The sequence below is a fragment of the Planococcus citri genome, chromosome 2, assembly GCF_950023065.1.
Source record: "Planococcus citri chromosome 2, ihPlaCitr1.1, whole genome shotgun sequence".
In the NCBI taxonomy this organism is placed as follows: domain Eukaryota; kingdom Metazoa; phylum Arthropoda; class Insecta; order Hemiptera; family Pseudococcidae; genus Planococcus; species Planococcus citri.
Genome location: NC_088678.1, coordinates 15,426,692 through 15,454,685, shown reverse-complemented (window position 1 = coordinate 15,454,685; position 27,994 = coordinate 15,426,692).

Sequence of the window (27,994 nt, the reverse complement as noted above, 5' to 3'; positions counted from 1 at the left end):
ATACGACATGAAGTCGACTACATGGTGGTTTGAAATAGTTTTGAAGCTTCTATCTACTTGAAATTTCAATTTTCCAAAAAAAAACCCAATACAACCTTTTAAAAAGTCGCTGGAGGCTCCAAAACGACTTAAAATCCACCAGTAGTCGACTTCGTAGCGTATTGAAATTAGTTTGCAGAATGAATTTCGGCTCTCCATTTCCATTTGATGAAATTTTGGGAGATTTCAAGTTTCAAAAATCTGGTGGAGATTCCAGTAATTTTCAAAAATTCGCTGAAGGCTCCCAAATGACTAAAAACCCACTTGAAGTCGTCTTCAGAGGGTGACAAACTTGGGGTGCGGAGTAAATTTCGTCTTTCCATCACAGTTTTCAAGTTTCAAAAATCTATAACTGGAGGCTCCAGTAAATTTCAAAAAGTCGCTGGAGAGGCTCCAAAACGACTTGAAATCCACCTGCAGTTGACTTCGTGGCGTATTAAAATTAGTTTGCGAAGTACCTAAATTTCGGTTTTCCATCTCCGTTACATGAAATTTCGTGGGAATTTTGAGTTGAAAAAATCTGCTGGAGGCTCCAGAACTGCTCAAAACAGTTTGAAACAGTTTCCAATCGATTTGACAGGTCGAAAATATAGGGTATATCCCAAATTTCTGCTTTCTAGGTTGATTTGGTAAAATTTTAATTTTTTCCCTCATTTTTGCCCTATTTGATTTTAATTTTTCAAAAAATAGCATACTTAAGTGCTTTTAAAACCAAAATATTATTGTGTTGTAAGCACTTTAAAAATAAATGTCTTGTCTTGTGGGTCATTCCATGTCAACTCAACCAACGTTTTTGGGTCATGTCCTTCAATTTCGCTCAAATTTTTAAAAAAATATCTACCCACCCAGTAAGTAAGAAAGCCGCAATTAGTTTGGTCCCAGCCCCCTCAGGGGGCGGGTGGGGGGCTTCCATTATTTTCACATTGTCTCGAGTTACTCAACTTCAGCAGCCCATTCCTCCAAAACTATGATACTTTGATCAAAACTGATTTCACAGTTCGAAAGGGCATTGTGAACTTTTTAAATATTTTGAAATTTTCAAAAGTTGAAAGTTGAACTTTCAAATTTCAAAATGGCGCTGTAAGTGGGAGCTACCATTTAAAATTTTGAAAAAATTTCCACAGATGTACCTTTGCCAATCGTTTCGTAGGATGTAATGTACACTAGGTATAGGTACATGACATTAGCACATTTTTTGAAAAAATTTCACCAACTCCATCAGGTTTTGAAAAACAGGGAAAATAGAACCACGCCACCCTCATTTCTATTCACAAAACTGAGCAGGTAAACACATTGGATTTTCCAAACGAAACATTTCCCAATCACAAAAAAAATCCAACGTTCGAGCAATATGAAAAACACCACTCTTCAGTTTCCCCTCTTCCAAGTTCCCAGGCTTCACTGAAACACACATGTACCTACCTATTAATAGCTATACACGACACACGTAAAATGCACACTATGCATCTATGCAGTCACGTACTACACTCCAGCCGGGCATCAACAAACGCAGCAAGCAAGACAGTAAAGACTTAAATGAAGGCTTCTGCTTCTGCTGTGCCTGTGTGCTGTCTTTGTCGAAAATCAATGAACGTTTTCTCGACATTAAAAAGATTAAACCGCATCTATCACTCGTTCGACGTGAACGGAAGTTCGGCAACTAGTTCAAAGTTACAAGGGCACGTGAACGGAATTTCAGTTGTGACAGATGAACCTGAACTCAAACCATCAATACAACGCAAGAATTCGTTAATGCGCCGCTGCTTGGCCCACGATCACGAACTATGAAAATCATTTGTTACTTTTTGTTGCCTTCTCTACTGTTTTTTTTTTCAGCTTCCTTCTGTGGTTCGAAGTTCCATAGACGCGAGTAGAGGTACACGATTATTGACTTATATATTTATGTATGCTGTCCTGTCTAAATACATGTAGTATAGTAGGTAGGTAGTTACAAGTGCATAAATATCATTTCGAGCAAATTTCCAAGTCATTTCTGCCTCAGCACGAGCAAATAAATAAATTCTTCGAGGTTTTTTTCTCCTTCTACGTCGAACCAAACTCGTGAAACATCAAAAACCTTCATTTCTACCATATTTTTCAACCAAAAACCTGGGCCACAAAACATGGTAACTGCTCGTACACATTTTTAGGTTAAATAAAAAAACATCCACGCAGCATTCTACACAGTACCTAGTTCGAAACGATTATGTCACATTTTAAGCGTCTCTATACGTAAAGGTATGCGAGCCTAGGTACGATTTCCTGTCATTAAACTGGTCATTCGTGCGTGATCAGTTGTGGATCGATTTCGAGTGTGTCCAATGCAAATGTTGCTCTTCCATATCTATGAGTACAGTGCACCTTCGACTTCGATAATGCTCGCTCTGGCTTACCGTGAAAGAAATACACCTTATGCTGCGATATCAATGAAATTCTCCCCTCTTTGGCCCCCCTTCCACGCATTAAAAATAGCATAGACCCGAGATAGAGTATCTTTTTATATGATCTTCTTATTACGAATGGCAATTAGACAATGTAACCTGTTGCTGAGTAAGTCTTATACCGAACATGATGATGATGATGATGATGATGACGACCACGACGAGTCGAGTTTTTTTTCCCCTTCAAAAACACGTTTACTACTCATAAGTACATCGTGTTTGTCTGACTTCTCTATGGGCTCGACATTCGACATCCGAGCAGCAGTCGGAAAAAAGGTCGAGTAAGAAAAAAAAACAACAACAACAAAATTACAACAATTATTTCCATCAACGAATCTAATCCTTTCACGAAAATCGGATTAGAGACAAGTTTCAGTAAACGAGTCGAGTATGAGCATAGGTAAGGTAAGTCTACATTCAAAGCTGGGCATACCGAGCAGAGATGGCTTTTGTGGTGCTTCCATGCCGACAGTGGTAACCTTCCCCTCCCCCTCCCCTATCCCATCTCTTACTCACTTTCGGTGAAAACAAAATCTCATCAAAAGCCCTCACCAACGTCGTCGTCGCAAGAATCTCCCCAAATAACCGAACTGACGCACGTTGGGCTGCGGATTCGCCTTTAATTTACCAACCTAAAACCCTGTCCATCACCCCCTGTCTCGACTAGACGTATGTCTGTCAGCTCTTGTTATTGGAATTGCTCCGCTAATTTACTTTATTCGCGCCATGCCGCTTAAAATCGTAATGACACTGTAAAAATGCCACCCCTTGTTGACGTGCGTCGAATGATAATTTTGAACTGTGCAATGCCCCCTTCCCTGACTTCAATCCTTCTGTGGCCCTCTTCGGTTAAATGAACTTCAGCCTGCGTCGTTTTATAAAAACCCCGTAATTTTAAATCTGTTCGCTAGTTTTTTTTATGTTTTGTTTTTCACAATTGAAATTGATTTTTTCCGCAATCTATTTCGTAAAAAATAGGAATTTAATGAATGGCTCGAGTTGAATAATGAATATATTAGCATCGGAATATGCAGGCGAAATTGACTGATTTCTGGAAGGAGAATTGCGGATGAAGGAGTAGGAAATGCAAGTTGAAAAATTTACGAATAAAACCAAGATCTGGCTGAAAATATTAGGTGGATTCGTCGAGCAATTAATCGCCAGTTTGCTCTTAGATTAGACACGAAAGAATTGGCACGATCGTCACTCGCGGTCGGTTCTCGTCACATCTTGCTTCGGTTTACAAAACAAATACTCTCACGTACGATGATTTGCTCAAGCACAATTTTTCACCCTATTCGGCCATTCTTATGATGCTTCGCCTTCAAAAATGTCATCCCGATGATAAATTTCATTCGACCAAGTAATGAAAATCTGAATTCAAATAACATACGTATAGATATACGAGAGCTCGTCAGGCTGGCAGCGTATTTACTGCATACGCGAGACAACGAGTAGGATATATAGATATACTCGTACCAATCAAAAGTTCAATAAAAATAGCAACGCTATGGTCGTAATTCAACTAGGGGGTCTAGGGTGCGAGTATTATAGTCCGTCGAACAAATACCAATAATACCTCCAAAAAAAAAGAGAAAGGGAGATTCATTGCGATGAGGTGACGACGTATTTATACGCTCCTATAGTATGTGTGTAGTATGGTGATGGCGTATTTCTCGTGCCATACCATAACGATGAATTATCTTTTGTAGACGTCCTGGTGAAGTTAATTGGACTATATGAAGGATACGACGATGTGTGAGACGAGGTGAATGTGGTGGTATAGAAGCTGTACGCAATTTGAGTGGTGAAAATCGACACTTCTACTATAAAACAAATATAACGTAAGAAGCATGAGTCTGAGTCGAATCAAGCTCGCTATTATTTGTCAAAAGTGATTTGTGTCTGGATTTGGAAACCTTATGGTATATGTATGTATAGATTAGGATAGGTATGAGGGATAAGGAAGGGGCACGAGGGAGGAGGTGGTTTCAACGCAGAGTTCGTTGCATGTACTGTAGATTTTGATTGAGTGGTTCGTGATAATTATGGATAGAAATGTGAAAGTTCATGGAAAGTTGATTTTTTTTTTAGAAAATGGCGGCGGGGGGAGGGGGTCAATAAAAAGTTGCAGGGGAACCTCAAAATACAGCAGGAAAAATTTTGGGAAATCGTTACTTTTCTACTGAGGTTTCAAATAGTAAAATGTACCTAACTTACTTTGAAAATCGAAAAACAGTTTTTTCAAAAAAAAAAAAAATTAAAATAGACGGGCCAATGATCTTAAGAGTCTAGGCAGACAGTTGACCTTAGAAAGCCAGACACATAAGCAGACAACCTTGAGGCGTCAGACAGGTAGGTCAGTGACTGGAGAGGTTCGAAAGGCAGACAGACGGCCTTGAGAGGCTTCACATAGGGGTCAATGACCTTTAGAGGTCAGTCAGGAAGAAATATGACCTTGAGAGACCCGATAAACGGACGACCTTGAGATGCTAGGTAGTTAGGTCGGTGACCTTGAAAGTCTAGACAGATGGGTGAGATGGGACAACGACTTTATGAAGCTGAACAGACAGAACAACGATCTTGGATAGCTGAACAGGCACGCAGACAACCTTGCGAGGCTGGACAGGTGGGTCAGTGACCTCGAGAGGCCTGAGAAATGGACAGACGACCTTGACAGATCAGCTAGATAGGCAGACAGATGAGTCAGCAAGGCCAGGTAAGCAGACAAACAGCCATGAACGGCCAAACAGATAGGTCAATGACCTTAATTAGAGGCCACACAGTCAGACAGACAACCTTATTGAGACATACTGATGGGTCAATGACCTTCAGAAGCCAGATATGTAGCCAGGTGATCTTGAGAGGCCATACAGATGGGTCAATGACCTTCAGCGAGTAGACTGACAGGCAGACAAACAACCTAGGGAAACCAGACAGGTGTGCAGATCACCTTGAGAAGCTAGATAGTCAAACATAAAGCCTAGAAAGGTAGGTCAGTGACCTCAAAAAACCTGGACAGATGGGTCAATGACCTTAAAAGGCTAGACACAATACATACAACTTTGAGAATGTAAGAAGTCATTTTTGTTACAAGTATATTTTGTGTGTTTCTCATGCTATTTTCGTCATCTTGGTGCGTTTGGCGTTTCCGATACCTCCTGGGGTGTTGGCTCGCAGAGCAATTAGTAGCTGTGTGTTTGCTACGTATTTTTACAATACACAGATACGCATATAGTTTTATGATGCACTATTGGCAGCTGCATTGAATTGCATTTATTATGAGGGGTTATCTTAGCGACCATGGGTGACTAGGGTGGAGATTCTCCCACTTATTTGAGTACAAATATACCAGCAAAGAGTTGGGCAGAGCACAGAGGTCTCAGTTGTTATAAGACTTTGTTGAAGTAAAGTGCCCGTGCTTGTTTGCTGCTATTTTTTCCTGGTTGCCAAGAGATACCTGCTCCATTGACATTGTATTGAAGATTACAAATACGATACCAAGTATTACACAAATATGTAAGTTATCTTACTGAGTACTAGGATACATGAATACTTATTTAGATTATGCCTTGCTTTAATTATTTGATTGATATCTTGATGCATTGTACTCGCAATGTTTTATTGCATTAGGACAATGATTGTGATTAGTACAATGGTAAACAATTATTATGCACATTGCAAGTCTTGTCAGTGAGTCAGGACCCTGCGGGGGACTCAATGAGGCACCACTAAGCAGAATGTGTGACGAGCCACACAGGCAATAATGTGGTCCTAGCAGATGAATCTGGGTTTGGTGCCTAGGGTGTCTGTGGTACGACACTGCTAGTTGGCCGTTAAGGATCATTCCATTACATATGCTGACAATGCTGGGCGGATCACGGGTCAATTAATGGCACTTGGGTCCGAAGCATCCCCACAGTTGGTCATTGCTGAGATGGCAAGACCTGAGACTGAGTTCTTTAAGGTTTACAAGTTTTGTATGATCTATGAGTAGTACATGTGTGTACTCAAAAGCGATTATTTTTATTACAGATCGCTATTCATCCATCCAAGTTCCAGCCAAGCCAGAACTCCAGACCTGACAACCTCAGTTGATTGATTTGCAAATTTGATTTAGATAATTAGCGAAATTGGATATTTTGATATATTTTTCCTGGCACTTGTGTGTATTAATTAATAAATAGTCCTGTGGTTTGAAATGTCTATTGAATTTTCGATCAATCTCTTCCATAAAGTCAAACACATGGGTGAATGACCATATAAGGACAGACAATCAGACAGATGACAACCTTGGAAAGCTAGGCCAGTAGGTCAGTGACCCTGAGAGGGCAGGGACCTGGGTCAGTGACCCTTAGAGGGTGGGCCCATGTGTCAGAGACCTTGACTGGTCAGACATATGGGTCGATGACCTTGAGAGGTCATAATCATGGACCAGTGACCTTGAGAGGGCAGGCCCATGGGTCAGTGACCTTGAAAGGTCAGTCAGACAGGCCAATGGTCCTGAATTATCATTCTTAATCTACTCTATGTTGTTTTTTTTAAAGATTTATCTTAAAATCAGCGAAAAACACTAAAATTTCAAAAAATTGAAATCTGACCTTAAATGTGTTCTTTTTAACCGATTTTTGAAGATGGATTTGAAAACAATCTACATAAATGAATTTTTTCCCGGAGGTGGAAACAGGGAAGTAAGATGAAGGAAATAACAATACATATTTTACAATTTTTCCGGTTGATAACTCTGAATTAGTGTTCCTGCATCGCAGATCATGAATTTGATACGGTAATGTTTTTTTAGTATTGGCGAGAGGATGGAGATGACAGGGGGCGAAGTCAAAAAATTGATACTTTACAATTTTTTTTGAGTGGTTCATACATCTTGAGTTATTTAATCTATAATGTTTCTTGCTCAAGGAGAAGATTCTGAAAAAATTTCAAAAAAACCAACTTCGAGCACTGCAGCTTTTGAAAATGGATTTTTTTCTCGATCCAAAACTCGGTACCATCTGGAGATTTTTTCCTCCACACTCCTATGTACTTAACGCCAGACATAATGTTAGAATATTTTTATCGATTTTTGAACTCTGTAGTAGGCATAAGCGATATGACCATAGTGGCCAACATTGATATTCGACTCGCATCAAGCCGATTAATAAAAGATTAGAGCGACATTCTCGTCACACGCAAACGGACGAAAAAAAATACCCATTTAACGAAAAATTCCGCCTCAAGCCATCCATTTCAAATTACTAAAAATACGTGGGCAGCGCGAGAAATCCGAGCGTATAAAAATTAACCGAATAGAGGTTTCAATAAAAATAATTCTGTCGTTGGGCTCGAGCCTGAGTCCATATCTCCACTACAGAGAGTCTGCGAAGTTCTACGAGTCGTGGTACCTCTTCCTTGTACCTTTACAAAACAAAAATTAGTCGTCTCGTGACACTTGGCCTTTTATAGAAGAGGTAGCCGAATATTAAACGAATATACTTATTACTTTGGCAAATTATAAACGCGCCTGCCTGGGGCTGTCGATGTCGCTGTATATACGATGATTCGAGGCTCGAGTACTGCTGCGTGGCTGTGGCTTTGAGTCAGTCGTTTATTCAAATCGCAGTGTCAAGTCGACAAACAATAATATCCACCATAAAATGTATTAAGAGAACTGACGTTGAAATTTCAATACGATAAAATGAAATGTTAACCTATCACACCTTTCAAATTAATCCGGATAAACTGGTCGTTAAAAGAGAAGTACAGCGAAGAGGAGAAGGAAAAAAAAACCTTTCGTATGGTTTGAAAAATAACACAAAGTATAAAGATCGAATATCGTGTTCAAACACATACCGAGAGATCGGAGCAAGCAGAGCAAAAAAAATCGCACACGCATATCTAATACATACGAGTTTGAAAAAATACCTACTTAATGTTTAATTATCGTGTATTTATAATCGAAGCTACTGGTTTCGAATATTATGCGGTTTACCATCAAGAGTTTGTTGCCTCTTCTTCGCTGCTTTCCTGCTACCATTTTTTTTCTACTTCTTTTTGCATATATTGCGGTATTAAGAGATTAAGAATGTGCAGCGTTTATGAAATGCAGCGTCGTCGTCGATGTGCGGTGGCAATGTTTATATGTATTATATTATTATAAGGTGTCGCTGGGATCATCGTGAATCATTCGAATATTTATGCGTTTTTAAACACGCAGACGTATCGACAATTATTATACATATTATATCGCATAATAATACGAGAGCGACAGAAACAGTATGATGAGAGAGAAACATCGAGCTGCGGATGAGCAGAGATACCAGTACGAGTATATCCTTACACCAAATACGCTACGGGAATTTTTATTACTTATACGATATCGAAATTCGAACTTGTTTCGCTGTTTGCTTCATGTTGTACATCTACATACGCATAGGTATAGGTATGGGTACTATAGTGCGAGTTGAATGTGAGTCAGCGTGTCGTAAATACCTGAATATCATAAATTATTAACCGTTCTGGCCGCAGCCGCCGTATCCAGCCATGAACCAACAGCATCAGCATCTATGAGAACTAAGTATAGGTATATCTGAATTCGTACCTACTCAAGGATAGGTCCAGGTATGGGGTAGCTTTTCATTAAGTAACCAGTGCATGGCGACTGCTGTCTGGGAAATTCTTCACTTTTTATGCCTTTGAAGAAATCGCAGGTTATTTTTCAAAAATATTTTGGGAACTCTTTCCAATTTATATCATCCCTTCTCCTCTCCTATAGTGTAAAATATTGGATTGGTATTAAATTCTACTTCAAATTCGTGTTCAGAAGCCCCTCCCTCCCCAAAAAAAACAACAGAAAATTTGCAAAAAAAAAAATGGATTTCATTGTTTGTTATTTTTTTATTTTTAGGCTAAAGCAAAAAGCAAATCCAACTCACTCCATTATGAAATTTGGTCAATATTGTCTTTCAATTTATTATAAAAATGTGCCAAAAAAGTTCATCGGTGTCCGCCTCCGATTTGAACGGGACGGCGAATTTTGGAAAGAGCATAATCTAAAGCCCCAAAAACCAAATTTTCAGCTACCCAAGTAGTCCAGTCATTAAAGACCAATTATGTCCCATCTACGGGAAAAATTATTATCAAACAGATCTTTCGCAAATATTGTTCACAAAGGTCCCCTCAACAACATACTAAAAGTCCTGGCCCGTACGGGGTCCGGAACCCCCTCAAAGGGGGGTGGAACCTCCCCCAAAATCAGTTTTTCGCCATTTTCTCCCCCGCATTGCATTTTAGCGAAAAATATGTAATAAATAAAAGAATCTACGTCAAATTTCCGATCTAATGATGTATCAACTTTCCTTGTATGTTCAAGGGGGGCGGAACTGCAACAATTTAAATGAGGGGGGTTTTCTGAAAAATAGATAAGGGCTATAGGCGCCTAAGAGGGGTGAAATGGTCCCCGAAAACGTTCGAGTTGATATTAGTATGGAAGGTAGGTACCATTGAGAAACTTCCGCGTAGAAAGTTTCAGATCCACACCCCCTCCTCTTTTTGGGGAACCCCCCTTTTCTGAAACTTCAATAACATTTTTCTCAGCCCCATTTCAACCGATTTTGAAAATTTTTCAGTATGTTGTGTATATCCTTAGTAGGTATTCCCACAAAAATTTTCAACCCCCTCCCCTCATATTTACCCCTCAAAATAGCGTTTCTCAACTTATTTTATGCTTTTTAACAATAAAAAAAATTGAGGGGGCCAAGTGCTCTGGAGAGGGCTAGATGAGTCTAGCAAAAAATCTGACGTCATATTCGTGCTCAGCGGTATCGAATCATAAGAAAATGACACCCTATTCATTAATTATTAGTTATTTCCCCCAAAATTCCCATTTCACCCCCAACCCTCTCTAAGACTCATTTTTACATCATTTTGAGGGGTAAATGTGAGGGAAAGGGGTTGAAAATTTTTGTGGGAATACCTACTAAGGATATACACAACATACTGAAAAATTTTCAAAATCGGTTGAAATGGGGCTGAGAAAAATGTTATTGAAGTTTCAGAAAAGGGGGGTTCCCCAAAAAGAGGAGGGGGCGTGGATCTGAAACTTTCTACGCGGAAGTTTCTCAATGGTACCTACCTTCCATGCTAATATCAACTGGAACGCTTTCGGAGACCATTTCACCCCTCTTAGGCGCCTATAGCCTTTATGTATTTTTCAAGAAACCCCCCTTTGTTGAATGGCTGTAATTCCACCCCCCTTGAACGTACAAGGAAAGTTGATACATCATTAGATCGGAAATTTGACGTAGATTCTTTTATTTATTACATATTTTTCGCTAAAATGCAATGCGGGGGAGAAAATGGCGAAAAACTGATTTTGGGGGAGGTTCCACCCCCCCTTTGAGGGGGTTCCGGACCCCGTACGGGCCAGGACTTTTAGTATGTTGTTGAGGGGACCTCTGTGAACAATATTTGCGAAAGATCTGTTTGATAATAATTTTTCCTGTAAAAATGTCTTTAATGACTGGACTAAAGTTCATTTTTCGATTTTTGGAGAATTTTTGAAAATTCAAAATTGACTGTTTTTAACGATTTATGCTTTTTTTTCAAAAGTACGTACTTGATCAGTAAAAATGGTAAAAATAAATCCCAAAACTAATATTAATTACCCAAATCCAAATTTCACAATTTCCAGCCATTCTGGAGCCTCCAGCGCGATTTTTCAATTTCTCCAGAATTTTGAATTTGCTCCACAAGGCGTGAATATGAAGTTGGGCAGCTAAAAATCGAGTTGTATATTACACTCGACCTGTTTAACGAGTTTATCCACATTTGAGCCGATTTTGAGAGTGACACCTCAAAAGTGGCTTTTTGACCAGCTTTTTTCAAAATTAAAAAATCCATAAAATCAAAAGATACTTAACCGTTTGTGAGAAACTTTTTTGTGCGAATCGCTGTATTTCTTCAAGAACTAACCCAGTCGTTTTGGAGCGAAAGTGACACCTCAAAAAACCACTCTTGAGGTGTCATTCTCAAAATCGGCTCAAATGTGGATAAACTCGTTAAACAGGTCGAGTGTAATGTATGTACAACTCGATTTTTAGCTACCCAGCTTCATATTCACGCCTTCTGGAGCAAATTCAAAATTCTGGAGAAATTGAAAATCGCGCTGGAGGCTCCAGAATGACTGAAAATTGTAAAACTTTGATTCGGGGGTTAGTTACGGACAAAATACAGTGATTTGCGTGAGTTTCAAAAGTTTCCACACAAACGGGAAACTTTTGATTTTTTAATTTTGAAAAAAGCTGGTCAAAAAACCACTCTTGAGGTGTCACCTCCAAAATCGGCTCAAATGTAGATAAACTCGTTAAACTGGTCGAGTATAATGCACAACTCGATTTTTAGCTGCCCAACTGCATATTTACGCCTTCTGGAGCAAATTCAAAATTCTGGAGAAATTGAAAAATCGCGCTGGAGGCTCAAGAATGGCTGGAAATTGTGAAATTTGGATTTGGAGGGTTAGTTTTGGACAAAATATTCGCGTGAATTTCAAAAGTTTCCACACAAACAGGAAACTTTTGATTTTTGAATATTTTTATTTTGAAAAAAAAGCTGGTCAAAATACCACTCTTGAGGTGTAAAGGATCCATTTTGCATCTATTAATTTTTCAAAGTTTTGTGGGGTGGGTCATTTTTACATTTTTTGAACAATTTTGAAAAAGTATGGGTCCCATAATGGTGCTTAAATGGGGTCAAATGAATTTTTCAAAAATCTTAGATTATAACGCTTACACAGGAACTTCGATTTGTGGCTTTAAAATCACAAGAAGTAGGACGTTTTGAGTATTTTTTCATTTTTTTATACCTGGTACTGGGCTCAAAAATGAATAAAAACTACCCACGAGTCATCATAAAAGTAACAGAAAATCCAACAAGTCTTGAGTAAATCATACACTTACTTATTTTTGGAACAAATTAATGTTAGGTATAGTTTTTTTTGGAATTCCTGTGTGTTTTTCTTTTTTCGTTTCATGAACGCTGAAGGGTGGTTTTAATTCATTTTCAACTCAGAAATGATTTTAAGAACTCGAAAAATGGGCTATTTTTCAACATTTCGAAACCAGTACCACAGATTCCAGCTGTGGCGGGTGAGACAGTCCTTGGTATTCAGAGGGAAAGCCCAGTCCTGACCACCATATAGTAAGCCCAGGGAACCTAAACTTGACTGATATCCTTACGAAAGATTATCGAACAGCAAAGGTGACGAGACACCGCTAAATGATCATAGACCGCAAATGATGTGACAATTTTATTGTAAACATCTCTGATATAAACCCGACATAGATTATTACAAATAAAACGCACAAACATTATTAAAAAAAGCACTTGCAATAACGATTGCAAGTGGAAGCTCTGAAATGCATCCGAATAGGAACACCAGTGAAAATATACTCAACGTTTTGTAACGTCTCTAATGGCGGAGTGGCTATACTCGAACTAATCCGACAGAGTGCACTACTTAGTCAGTGCTGCCACTCCGAGGGAACACATCTTCCCTTTAGGTGGAAGCTGTGGGCGCATCCCCTACTGTCACACAGCTTCTACAAAGTTTGGAAGTCTGAGCTTTTAAATTAGCTTATTTGAGCTCATATGGCTATCATTGAGACACCTACTCTCCTCAAATCCGAAAAAAAAACAAAACAAAAAAGTATTATTTTTTCATCGTGCTCCTCCAGGGTTATTCCATCCATATTAGTTTACTCGGGTTCCAGTAGGACGTCCTCTAATTTTGCCCAAAATTTGTTTATGAAGTCATGTGACCCTCTCCCATTTCAACCCTTCATTTTTTTCGAGCTGGCGCAGGGAGAGAGAAAATTCATTTTTTCCCCATACCCAATTCTTTGACTTTTGGTGAGTTTTGAAAATTTTTCATACTGTTTAATGATAGATTTTTGATTTATTTTTTCAAAATTTTCAACAATATTTCCGATTGTAGAGGAATTTTTTCAAGGTCCTGTGATTCCTGAATTCTGTTACAGTATTAAAGATTTCAAATTTTCTTTGAAAATTTTCAAAAGTTGTGCTTTTTTAAAAAAAACTCAACTTTCAACAGGATAAAAGAGCTCTAAGCCCCAGAATAGAAATCTCCAAAAGTACAGAAAATATATTGTACCTACATCTTTCAACAGGATTTTGGAACTTTTAGAATTTTGGACAAAATCGAAAAAATGAATTGCTCCGCCAATTTTTGGATTAACCCACCCCCCCTCCTCCATGAGAAAAATTTTGGATAAAACACCGTAATCGTCTCCAGAGATCTTTTTGACGACCTCCTCCACTCCTTGAATTATGACAAATATCAAAAATTTCAGCAAAAAAAAACTCTCACGCAGTGAGCGTGAGAAGACCGACTTTTCGTAAAATAAAAATCTTTCACGAACGAATTGATCCACTTTTATTTAAACATTCATTCGCGATGGCGAACGAACTGATTCGTATAAGTGACTCGTTCGCGAAGAAATCGATTCGTATAAGTGACTCGTTCGCGAATGAATCGGTTCGTGCAAGTGACTCGTTCGTGAACGAATCGATTTGTACAAGTGAATCGTTCGCGAACGAATCGATTCGTACAAGTGAATCGTTCGCGAACGAATCGATTCGTACAAGTGAATCGTCTGCGAACGAATCGATTCGTGCAAGTGAATCGTTCGCGAACGAATCGATTCGTACAAGTGAATCGTCTGCGAACGAATCGATTCGTACAAGTGAATCGTTCGCGAACGAATCGATTCGTACAAGTGAATCGTTCGCAAACGAATCGATTCGTACAAGTGAATCATTCGCGAACGAATCGATTCATAGCGCAGGGTTGGGCAAACTTTTTTTGAAAATAAATCAACTCTCCAGTCGATTCAACTCATTTTGAAGAGACTTCCAATTCAGCTCTTTCAACACTCATTTTACATGCACAAAAATCGAACTATGAATCGATAATTTTTTTCAAAGATTTTGATTCTTTTTAAACTCTTCTCCAATTAACTCTTTTCCTCAATTTTTAAAAATTATTCACTAATACGACATACGACCATTAGGAATGGAGTTTGAATTCAAAGGGCTTGCAAAGGAAAATTTATAGTTCCTTTGCGATTTCCGCGTTTCTTGTTTTTGAGGGGTAATTTTTTGACTTATTTTCTGCAGTTTTGTATTTTCGAATGTTGATTCAATTTTTCCGAACGATATTTAATAGATTTCACAACATGAATTTTTCTCAACTTCAATAGTGATATTTTATGTGAAAAATTCCAACACAAATCTCAGTCATTTGGCAAAAAATTACATTTTTGATGGAGTACCTATCTATAGGTATAATTTTTCTGTCCAACATTCGATGCAACGTAAAAAATACACCCAGCATTTCCTTCGGGTCACCCTGTACACATTACGAAGCTACTATATTTTGGCTATACCGGGACTATTTGTGGGAAGGCACGAGAAAAGAAAAACGAACGGGGAAAAAAAGCTTTTTATCCAAAAGAGAAATATGTCCGACGCTGTGGCCCCCTTTATCGCCACATATTAGACGAAGGCAATATACCAATGGGCTAGCAGCGGATCCGATAAAAAGAAATAAATCAAGTTTATCTTCATCGGAAACTATCATCAGATCTGGCTTTCCTCGCGACGACGACGACGATGGCGATGGTGGCGCTGGTGCTCGCTTATACCTACGAGTACGAGTACGTTTTCTCGGGAGATTTTTTTTCACCCTGTTCTTCGCCCTTGTCGTAGCCCAGTCTGTCTTGAGAACTGAGAAGAGTACGAGTACTACGAGAGACGAACGAAACGAAAACGAAGCTGGTGAAGCTTTCTTAACCGTGCAATATCGGCACTTTTAATTTATTTCTAGTAAAACGAACGCGTTAATATTCAGTGAACAGGAAAATTTGGCTTCGCAGCTGTCACTATCAGAATATACTGTTATTTCGTGTATTTACACCTCGCTATATGTATAGCAGAAATTTTCGTTTTAAAATGTTCGCGATTCGGGTTCGGGTTCGCCCGACGACGAGCACAACCGTGCGATGCCATACTTAGTTGTTTTTTTTTTCAATTTGCATGAAATCTTAGTACCTTACCGAGACAATCTTGTTGAAAGCTTTTGCACCTTGTGAACTATATAGGTATGGAAAAATACAGTGTGTGATTTTTTTTTTGCTTTTTCAATTAAGGAGGTTTTTTTTATCGCGTTGGTGAGAATTGCGTAGGTAGAGATTAAGTATATGGAATTGAGATTTCGATCAATTTTTTATTTTATTTTTTTTTGAAAGCTATAAAAATGATTGGAATTATTCGATGTGACCAAGCAACCCACGTTTAAAGGCTTAAATGTCACTTTGAATTTTTAATCGAACGTTGGAATAGGTTTGTTTACTTTATAGCTCGCGAAGCAACGAGTTAGAAATTTTACTTACTTACTCCTTTTATCATTGAAAAATTGATTTTTTTTTTCAATTTCCTTAATTTGGGGCTATGAAAACGTGGGCTATATTCTCAAATGCATTTTTTATTTTCAAACCACCTCTGTTCAACTCCCTCCCCCTCCCCCTCATTTAACCTAAGTATATTTTAATAATCTAAATGTAAATTTTGCCAACATCTAGAGCAGTGAAAAAAAACACACAAATACAACATAAATATAAGACGAAATCTTCTACACAGAAGTGAAACGAGATTATGACAAGGTGTGGAAAGAAATGCTCATAAAAACTGACCCAGTATACGCGTTGAATATACCTCTACCGTCGTCGTCGCAAAAGCATAAAGTTTATAAGCGTGCTGTTAGCACAACTGTAAATTTTAATTTAACCTTATTTCAGCCATTTGAACTTGCAACTTTTATACGTGAGCTACATATTAGCAACTTTGTTATGCTTTATTGTGACAATGTCGAGTGTTTTTTGTCGTCCGGGAGCGGTTATTGTATCTTATAACGACGTGCGTTTGCAAGTTGTGCTTTTTTTCCTCTCCTCTCCTCTACTCTTCTCTTCTTCTTCGGCTGTAGCATCGACTCATACCGACTGTTTCTCTTTACTTGATTGTTAGTAGTACCCGCGGGCCGAGTATTTTAATGAATATTTTCTCAAGTCGATGAACTTACGGAGGTGAATTCGTTTTACCCACGGGGCTTGTAAATCTTTTTTTTCGCGAGGTTGCCAGCCCACGACGATGAGCACAGGGTTGTGGGAATTTCTTCGAGATGAGTTTCTTCCTCCCTTATATAGGTACTGAGTGAGGTGTGTACCACTGTACCTACCTGTAGTAATGTTCTTTGGGAGCTATTAAAATGAACGAACGGGATACAAAAAGGCGTTATTTTTCGCGAGTTTTTCAAACTGATTATTTTTCCCCTCGTTTTTGCCTTGGTTGGTACGCATTTGTTGTAAATTGGTGATTTATTTTTAATTGGTAGGTTTTTTTTTTTCGTTTTAATTTTTATTAAAAATTCTGTTGCGGGGTTATGGGATATATTTTTTTTTTGCGTTGAGGGAATTCCGAGATGAGCGGTTTTTTCACTTTGTGTTTGAATATTTCGGAGTTCTGTACTTCTTGAGTAAGTTGGATCAATATTTTGTTCATTTTTAGAGTCTTCGACAGAGCTCAGAGCTCGAAGAGCATATCAATCATCCGGTGATAGTGCGGTATCAAAATATTTAAAAATTCAAAATTTTTGCCTCGTGAAATATTTTTTTTCTTTTCAGGTATTTGAAAAGTGATGAAGATGAAAAAAGGGTCGTACCTACCTCAAAATTGAATATTGAAAAAATGAACCGAAAAAAATTCAAAATCGAAAGTACCCCCTCCCCCTCTTGAAAAAAAGTGGACTCTGAAAGTCAAAAAATTGATTTTTCATTCGAATTTTCCTGTAACTTTCAATATTAAGCTAGAATTTGTCCCAAAAAAGCTTACTTTTGAAAGTTACAGGAAAAATCAAATGAAAAATTATCGAGCACTTGCCAGTGTGGTTCAAATGTAGATTCTTCAATTCATTTGAAAAAATGTGCTTAAACACTTTTTTTAAGGGTGCCTAAAGTGGGGGGCTCTAAAAAAAGGGTTCAAAATTACGAATTTACAGGGAGCTTAATTAAACTTTTTCATCAAGTTAATCGAATATATACCTCAAAACGTTACGTATGGCGCAAATCGTGGGTTTCTAGTTTTCCCGGGGTTCCCAAAATTTCGAAATTGCGAAAAAACGGAAAACTGGATTTTTGAGTACCAGCGGAAAACTTTATTGAACTCAAAATTCGGTAGGATGAAGGTCTTTCAGATACTAATAAACTGTAAAAAGCTTTTTAGCGGGGCTCAAAGGGGTAAGTTCAAAATGGTGGTTCTAAAATTTTCCAAAAATCAAAACCCCCCATTTCTGTCCCCGAGGGTCGGAAATAGGAAAATCACCTCGCATAACGTTCATCAAGTTCAAACAGATATTTTACGTCAAAAAAGTTTTTGAAAATAATACTCAGTGGTTCCAAAAATTATTTTTTTATTTACAACTTTGGGAACCCCTGGAGCCCAAAAAATGGTCATTTTGGGTTAATCAACCACCAAATCGTATTTGGGACATTTATTACAACATTTTAAGAGTGATCGAGTCGATAACTGGCTTGAGGCCAAAAAGTGGCCTTATCGGGACTCCTCCTTTGGGATATACCCTTTTTTCGACATGCCAAATCGATTAGAAACTGTTTCAAACCGTTTTCAGCAGTTCTGGAGCCTCCATCAGATTTTTTAAACTCGAAATTAAAATTTTGGAGAAATTTCAAGTTTCAAAAATCTACCGGAGGCTCCAGTAATTTTCGAAAAGTCGCTGGAGGCTCCAAAACGACTTGAAATTCACCTGCAGTCGACTTCATGGCGTATTGAAATTAGTTTTCAGAATTAATTTCGGCTTTCCAACTCCATTTGATGAATTTTTGTGAGAATTTCGAGTTTCAAAAATCTGCTGGAGGCTCTAGAACTGCTCGAAACGGGTTGAAACACTTTTCAATCGATTTGGCTTGTCGAAAATAGGGTATATCCCAAATAAGCTTTCTTGGTCAATTTGGTAAAATTTTGATTTTTTCCCTCATTTTTGGCCTGAATTTGATTTTTAAAAATTCACCAAAAATCGAAAAAGGCACTTTATAGCACTTGAAATTTTGACAGGAGATTAATTTTTGACTGATCTTTTGATCTACTTTTGTACGGTTTAAAAAATTTTGTGCAAGTCCGATGTTGGAACTCAAAATCCAAGATTTCGGCTGACCTGTCAGTCAAAATGGCCGCCATTTTGTAAGTAGGGCCACTTTTTTTTTAGTAGAAGGGCTAGAAATGTTCCTTTAGGACTCCCCCTTTAAGATAAAAGTTGTCCCGGAGGATGGCCGGTGTGGGGGGGGTGCAATAGATCCTTATGCGGGATCCCCGACTATCTTGTACATATAAGGAATTTTGCAAAGAAAATCTCAAGTGATGAATGATGACCATTTTTTTTCATGAATGCATATTTTTGGACGTAGGTTTAAAGTTCAAAAATTCAGGAGAAAGATGGAAAAATATGCGGAGAAGTTGAATTCGATTTATGAAAATTTTTAAAATGCTCTTGAACGCTTAAATTTCGAAGTTGAACAAAACTTGACGCAGTCCGACTGGCGACTTATGAAACTTGGATGTTCGAAAAACTTTAAATTTTGCCTTTATTTAAAATTGAAGCCAAAATCACTCTGGGTCATTTCAAGTCAATTGGACCAAGAAGTGGTAGGTGGGTTCGGCGATTTTTTTGAAATTCTTCCTGTGAATAGACATTTTGAAGGGACGACCAATGGCGCAAATCGCAGCCCTCTAGCCCATTTTTAAAGGCAGCCAGGGAGTGTCAAAGTTTTTAGTGAACATAAAATATCATCCATTTCAGCAGTGGATTACTCGATAACCGCGATACCTATCAAAATGGAACTTTTTTTCCATAGTTAGAGGCTTTGAAAAGCTTTTTGGTGATATCATAAAAATCAGTGTTGCCATTTTTTTCGTACAACAAATTAGCTTAAAAAAATTCGAAACGTAGTTTTCATATCGTTTCGACCCTCAAAAATTCTGAAAAAAATATATTATGGACAACTTTTCAATCCGAACAACATATTAAAAATTGGGATGGTAACTTGTCGGAAAGTCGATTTACAAAATATAAACTTTGCGAAAAAATGCGATTTTTTGATGTAATTTATAAAAAAAAGTTTTGATAGGTAAAGTTGACCCATTTGACCCCTATTTTCACGTATCTGTTGAAAAAGTTGAAAAACGCCTTTCACTCGATAAAATGTACTCATCACAAAAAAATCAAAATTCGAAAAAATTCAATTTTCAATTCCAAACATCAAAAACAGTTTAAATCTATTCATTTGTCTTATTTTGACTTCTTTCTGACGTATTTAATGAAAAAGTTGATAAAAATCACACTCACAGCAGAAAAATTAAAATTTGTTTATTTTTTGAATTTTTTTGAATTTTGATTTTTTTGTGATGAGTTAATTTCACTGAGTGAAGGGGTTTCTTCAACTTTTTCTACAGGTACGTAAAAATAGAGGTAAAATGGGTTAACTTTACCAATCAAAACTTGTTTTCATGTTTTAAATCAAAAAATCACATTTTTTCGCAAAGTTTATATTTTTTAAAATCTACTTTGCGACAAGTTACCATCCCAATTTTTGAATATATTGTTCAGCATGAACAGCCGCCCATAATATATTTTTTTTAGAATTTTTGAGAGTCAGAACGATATGAAAACTACGTTTTGAAACTTTTTGAACTAATTTTTTGTACGAAAAGAAGTGGCAACACTGATTTTTATGATATCACCAAAAAGCCTTTCAAAACCTCTAACCATGGAAAAAAGTTCCATTTTGGTAGGTATCGCGGTTATCGAGAAATCCACTGCTGAAATGGATGATATTTTAGGTTCACTGAAAACTTTGACACCCCCGGCCGCCTTTAAAAATGGGCTGGAGGGCTGCGATTTGCGCCATTGGTCATCCCTTCGGAAGGTCTTTCCACAGGAAGAATTTCAAAAAAATCGCCGAACCCACCTACCACTTCAGTTCTTGGTCCAATCGACGTGGAATGACCACTCTGAAAAATCTATTCCCGAAATCCCCATAGAATTCTCCAAAACCAAGATTATCTCAGTTAAAAATTCAATATTTTGAGTACCTTTTCCACGAGTCATTTCTCCTTCGAGTCACCCTATACACACACACAACACAATATAATAATATACGCGTGCTAAACATCCGTCCTTCTTTCCGGCGAGTATAATTTTTCCCATATACAGAAATTGCCTTCATTCGTCGGACATTTTTCGCGATAAAAACAAAATACATAAAAAAAAATCGAAAGAAAAAGCACCAACGTCGTCGTCATCTGGGGCGGACGGGACAGGACGGTACGCGATTATACGGCTCGCGTTATTTGACCGCAACAACCGGGGACCTTTTACCGTCTATGAATATTTATGGGCCAGCTCGCAGCTCGAAGCTCGCCAACGCTAACTAAACGCTAGCTGTATAGCGCCACTCGCGATTCTATGTACGATTTCGTGATTGTTTCTCCATTTCGAAAAGCTAATCGAATGGATTAATCTAGCCGGTTCCTTAATTGAACTAGTAATTCAATTACCTACGGAGCCCGGCGTTAATATTTAATTTACCGAGTAATCCGTTCGCTAATCTTACCTTTAACTTTTCAAAAAGCCTTCGTTCGTGCCACGTAGATATATAATTTTTCTCCTCGTCGCTCTTCTTCTTCTTGGTTTTCTTATTCTATAGTGAAGTGAACCACGTCGTCGTCGGTCTGGGTCGCGCTGCAAATGCGAATCCTCTTCACATCCATTGCCCTGGCATGGCACTGGCACGATCCCTTTTTACCACCATCGAACCCGAGTGATATCACCGACACGCCTTCCAAAGTCATGATAACCTATAAAATTAAAATAATTTACCAATCGTACTGCATTTAGCGTGTGATTAATGAACGCGATTAAAATAATAAAATAAAGCTGACGTTGATGTATCGAACTCTTATATTCAAGCTCCTATGGTACGCGCCAGAGTTCCACGACCAAGAAAGTTTTTGGTTAACTTGATAACAGCAGTGCTGGCAGTCGAGTTACCATCATTAATAAAAATTATTACACGCCGAAATGATTTGAAAATTTAATGAATAAATTAATATATTATTACCTCTCTTTTCGTTCGTCTCTATAAATATAAATTACGCGCCAATTTTTCTTCTAAAGTCTTAATAATAATATAATATACTTTATAGGCTATAAAGTGAATAGTGAAAGAGAAGAGAAAGATAGAAAATTAGAGAAGAAATCAATTAAACGCACACCGAAGACGACGGTAGCAGACATACCAAGGTCATATTCCACCAAAAAAAAATAAAAAATAAATTCGAATAAAAAATGAAAAAAAAAAATAGTCCCACAGCACGTTACGATTTACGCTTTTGTATATAGCGAAAGTTTACTTCATTTAATCAGAGAATTCTTTTTTTGACAGCAATATGAACCAAACTCGAAGCAAAGGCTTCTCTTTCTCTGCCTTGGTGTTGAGTTACGTTTTCTTGTGGTGAAAATACACCACCAGGCCAAGTTTCAATTTACATTTCAAAATGGCCCTCTCACTCTCTGCACTCACTGCAGCCAGCAAACTCGTCCGTTGAAAAGTTTTCGCCAATTTTAAACACGTTCCAGTCGCCAGTCTAAATAATCTAAAGAGACGTCTGAGTCGCGATGAACGACGAGCCGAGCCAAGCCAACGAGCTTTATACCCAAAAATTATGTTTATCTCTTTAAAGTGAAATTTATGCTTAATCAAAGTCATTATAGGCGTGTCACATAATACTCTTCGAAAGTTTTTTGAAAAATATATTTCCTAGCTATCGTCGCACATAGCAATTTCGTTTTCGACGGGTGTCCCCCCTTCCCCTCTCCATGGGGTTCCGATCCACCAGCCTAAGTTGTACTTTCGCCTTCGCGAGCTTATACTATAGTTGGTTGGTACCGTAGTCGTCTTTGCAACTTTACACAACTTAAAGACTTTCAACTCTTCAAAGTTCATCGAGTTGAGAAAATGAATTAATTTTATTTCGGGGTTTTCTTTCTATCTTCGGTGAAGTTGTTGTCTGAGTAATTATCACGCCCCATTTTTTTTTTTTTTTTTTGGCCTAAAAGGAAGCCTTGAGTTGATGAATAGGTATGAAGGTATAGAGTACGTCATAAGGTATCATCGAGTATCGGAAGTGCATGGTTATAGTCTGGGAGCTCGCAAAAGGATCAATTGCACCCCACTGCCGATCCTGTGGTGCAACTTTTTTCTTAAAGGGAAAGTCCTAAAGAACATTTCTAGCCCTGGTCCTCAAAAAAAAAGTAGTCCTACTTACAAACTGGCGGCCATTTTGATTGACAGGTCAGCCGAAATCGCAGATTTTGCGTTCCAACATAGGACTAGCATAAATTTTTTCAAACCGGACAAAGGTAGATCGAAAGAGCAGGAAAAAATTCATCGCCTGTCAAAATTTCAAGTGCCAAAGTGCCTTTTTCAATTTTTGGTGAATTTTTGAAAATCAAAAGGTCAAAATGTGGGAAAAAATCAAAATTTTACCAAATTGACCTAGAAAGCTGAAATTTGGGATATACCCTATTTTTGACCTGCCAAATCGATTGGAAACTGTTTCAAACCGTTTTGAGCAGTTCTGGAGCCTCCAGCAGATTTTTGAAACTCTAAATTTCCACAAAATTTCATCACATGGAGTTGGAAAGCCGAAATTAATTCTGCAAACTAGTTTCAATACTCTATGAAGTCGACTGCAGGTGAATTTCAAGTCGTTGTGGAGCCTCCAGCGATTTTTGAAAAAAACTGGAGCCTCCAGTAAAATTTTTAAACTTGAAATTTTCCCAAAATATCATCAAATGGAGATCGAAAGCTGAAATTGACTATGCACTCCAATTTTAACACCCTCTGAAGACGACTTCAGGCGGATTCAAGTGATTTTGGAGCCTCCGGTGAGTTTTTGAAAGATTTCATGGCGTCTTTTGAAGAGTTGAAATTTCCAAAAAGTAGCTGGCAGCTTCAAAACCACTTGAAACCACCATTCAGTCGACATCTACTGGCGGCTCCAATAATTTTCAAAAAGTCGCTGGAGACTCCAAAATGACCAAACTTGAACCCACCGAGGGTGTTAAAATTGGAGTGCATAGTCAATTTCAGCTTTCCATCTCCATTTGATGATATTTTGGGAAAATTTCAAGTTTCAAAATTTTACTGGAGGCTCAAGTTTTTTTCAAAAATCGCTGGAGGCTCCAAAACGATTTGAAATTCACCTGCAGTCGACTTCATAGAGTATTGAAATTAGTTTGCAGAATTAATTTCGGCTTTCCAACTCCATTTGATGAAATTTTGTGGAAATTTAGAGTTTCAAAAATCTGCTGGAGGCTCCAGAACTGCTCAAAACGGTTTGAAACAGTTTCCAATCGATTTGGCAGGTCGAAAATAAGATATATCCCAAATTTCAAATTTCTAGGTCAATTTGGTAAAATTTTGATTTTCTCCCTCATTTTTGGCCTAAATTCGATTTTTAAAAATTCACCAAAAATCGAAAAAGGCACCTAAGCACTTGAAATTTTGACAAGTGATGAATTTTCGCCTGTTCTTTCGATCTACCTTTATACGGTTTAAAAAATTTTATGCTAGTCCCACGTTGGAACGCAAAATCTGCGATTTCGGCTGACCTGTCAATCAAAATGGCCGTCATTTTGTAAGTAGGCCACTTTTTTTCAGGACAAGGGCTAGAAATGTTCCTTAGGACTCCCCCTCTCCCCTTTAAAGAAAAAAGTTGTCCCGGAGAATCGGCAGGGGGTGCAATTGATCCTTATGCGGGCTCCCCGACTATAAATGATACGATATAAGATGGACCAATCATGACGTCAGAATAACTTTCAAAGTTACAAGGGGCACAGACGTGATGAAATGTTGTGTCGTGAAGGAGGGGGTGAGACTGAAATTTTCTCAACTTCTTTCGCCAGTTTTTTGACACCCCCCCCCCCCGTATTTTTTCATGCTTATTACTTAGGTAGGCATACTTGACAAAAAATTTGAATTTTTCTATTGCAAGGTTGGTACTGAAATAATTCGCAATTTTAATCTGGGTACATACATTTTCAACCCAAGTAAATACGAAAGTCTGCTAGTCGACTCCAATCGACGTAGTCAATTCAAAAATTTTCTAGTGTGATTACTAAATTCCTTTAATTTTAAAATTGGGTGCCAGATTTAAACCAATGTTGCCACTTCGAAAAATTTCAATGAGTTAATTTGATGGCGACTCCAAAATACGGTAGCAGGTCTGTGATTTTTCTCGGATGAATTATAATTAGAACCTGTCGCAAAGCTACGTGACACTTATGCTATTGATGCGAGTAATAAATTATCAAAGATAGGTAAGTAAGTTAGGTATACGAGTACATTACGATTACGAAGTTATAAAATTCGTATAATTACGAGAATTAACTTAAAACTGCATTCATATTACGTAGTACAAGAATTAATGAAAGATAGCATAACTTACATTGAATTAATTCATAGATACCAAATACGAATAACATAACGAGACACGAACAGACGCGAATACGCGACGCGACGATGTACGAAACGAACACCCAAATTTACGAATTTATTTCCGATGAAACGAAAAACTACCGATCTCTGAAGACCAAATTCCACGTTCAGTTTGGAATTAGTCAAAAATAATGCTTATTAAAACAAGAGTTTGATTCATTGATTGTTACAGTTTAACCGGACGGGCGGACGAAATGTCAACGAGTGCGAAACCGAACACGAACGGCGAAATAATGAAATTGTGAAAAAAGATAATAATAGTGTCACCTTCTCAATAGCGTCATTTATGAGTCATTACCGAAGGCATTTGAATAGAATAGGTTTACGTACGTGCAGGTGCGTGCGCAGCGCACCCACGAATGTTACAATTTAGAAAAGATAAGAAGACTGTATGATTCAACCCTTACGTAGATAACGTTTCGGCAACGAATGCATTTTGAAATGAAAATGGTATAGATCGATTTTTGACTTGGTCTAAATATCTAAACGTAAGTTAGGTCAGCAATTTTACTTTTTTCTTTCCCCCCTCCTTCCAAAATTATGAAAACAGGTAAATTACTTAACGTCAAAATATTTGAGTAGGTCTAGGTAGTAGGTCTAGGTACCTACAAAAAAAAAACTTGGGGAAAATGTATGTAAAAATAGGACAGTTGAAAACAACTGTAGAAATTGAAAATTCAGTTTTGTTTTTTACATGCTGTTTCTGAAAATTCAAATTTCGTGCATTTTCAAAGTCAAAGAGTTGGAGATAGCTCCTTTCTACGCTAAAAGTTTTTCGAATTTTGATGGAGCGTAATAAAAATCAAGACAAAATGGAGTAAGTAGTAGAAAAAACTTCAAATTTACAGGTCAAGGTTTCAGCCATCTCTCCGGCTCGAGATCAAAGTTATAAAAGTTTAAACAATTTTTTGTACCTACTTCTTAAGTACGTCGCAAAAATGACTTTTTGAGAACTCAGTTTTTAAAAAAAATTACTGCCGAATTCATAGGTAGGTAATTTAATCATAAAATAATAAAAGGAAACTATTTTGAAATTTTGGAAAATCGATGAAAATGTAATACGTATTTCATGAAAGTTGAGTTTGCATGAAATGTGAGACAGGTGAATATATCTATGTAATGTTTCAGTTCGAAAATTTTCTTTTTTCTTTTTAATTGAGAGCACCTACCTATACCAACCCTAAAGTACCTATAAAAATTATAGCGTAGTCGTGGGCTATAATGGTCTCAAAAAGTTGACGTTTTACTTCCCTCCCCTCCCCTCCCCCCAAAAAATCTACATTTTTAAAACTTTTATAGACAAAGTTTCTGCCTGTGAAATTTTTTTACTTATGATTCAAATAGAACAATAACGTAATTTTTATTGTTAATAGTTCATTTTTCTGGCTTTAACCCTTCGACATTTTTAATGTAGGTATACGAGTATAAGTAAACAATTATTTTGACCATGGGAAAAGCAAACTGACCCGAATGAAAGCGATGGTCATAAAGCTTTAGAGCAAAATCCGTCCATTTTGGTAATTTTTCGATCACGTTCTCTTTAAATCGACCAGGGATGCTCGTTTTTCAAATGTCACCGCAACATTATTACTTTCCTCCTCTCCAAACTTCAGAAAATACGAAAAAGTCACCCAAGAAACATGTAACGAGTAACTTATTACGCTTTCTCAAGAAAATTTCTACAAAAACGAACATAATTCTAAAAAATTAGACGAATTATTCAGGTTTTTTTTTGTCAAAGGATCACACAGGATACTTCATAAGAACTTATCAAAAGAGTTCATGCATTTGGTATGAAATTTAACGTACTTTATTATAAAATCACATAAAAACCAAGCATTTGTCATTAAAAAAATTGAGTAGGTCTAGGTATGTAGTTATAGGCCTGCGATCACATAAAAAGAATATTGCTCGTAATTATACTTTAGAGCTCTATTTTGATTTTTGTTTTATAGGTTTTCAAGGTTTCTTTCATTGTCGTTTTTTGGTTTCCGTTTTGTTTCCGATTTCGTTTTTTCGATGGTCTTTTTAGTTTTTGTTACTTTACCTATTCGGTTTTTGATTTTTTTTCATTTCTTATTTCACGTAATTTTTTTTGGTGGGGAGGGAGGGTTTCTTTTCATTCGAGTAAATTTTGACTTTTATTAAATTTTTTGTTCTTTTGTTTAACATTTTCACTTCAACTTTTATTTTTGATTTTTGTTTTTTTGTGTCATTTTGAAGTTTTAAGAGTAATTTTTTAGTTTTTAATCTTGTTTTTTGGTTTCGGATTTTTTAAAATAGGTATCGTTTAGTAGGTATCTATACAGTTATCGTTACCTCTGAAAATTCATTTTTTTCGATTTTCAAACATTGTAATTTTCCAGTCAATTTTTGTATATCATCATCGTCATTGTGTTGAAAATAAACACGCGTTCGAAGCAAAATTTGTGTAAATTAAAAATATGAAAAATGAAACAAAAATGGAATAAAAACGATTTTTGGTTGAAATTTTAATTCATTATTTTATTTAATTTTTTTTCACCTGGCCCGTCAATTTTTCCCAGTACCCGAAATGCGAGCCCCTAAAAAAAGCGATCTGGGGGAGGGGGAATTCCCCCTCCTTTCCTCTTTGGGTGGGCCTGCCCACATTAAATATTTTTAATTACTTACTTAATTATAATGGCATTAATTGTCATCAGTTTTACAAATAATTTTTCCAAGGATCTAGAAAAAGAGCTGAGAAATCAAGTAGGGCAACAAAAATATATTTCTATAGGCCTTATAATTTCGGAAAAAGAAATCAAAAAATTTGAATGAAAAAGCTAGATATGT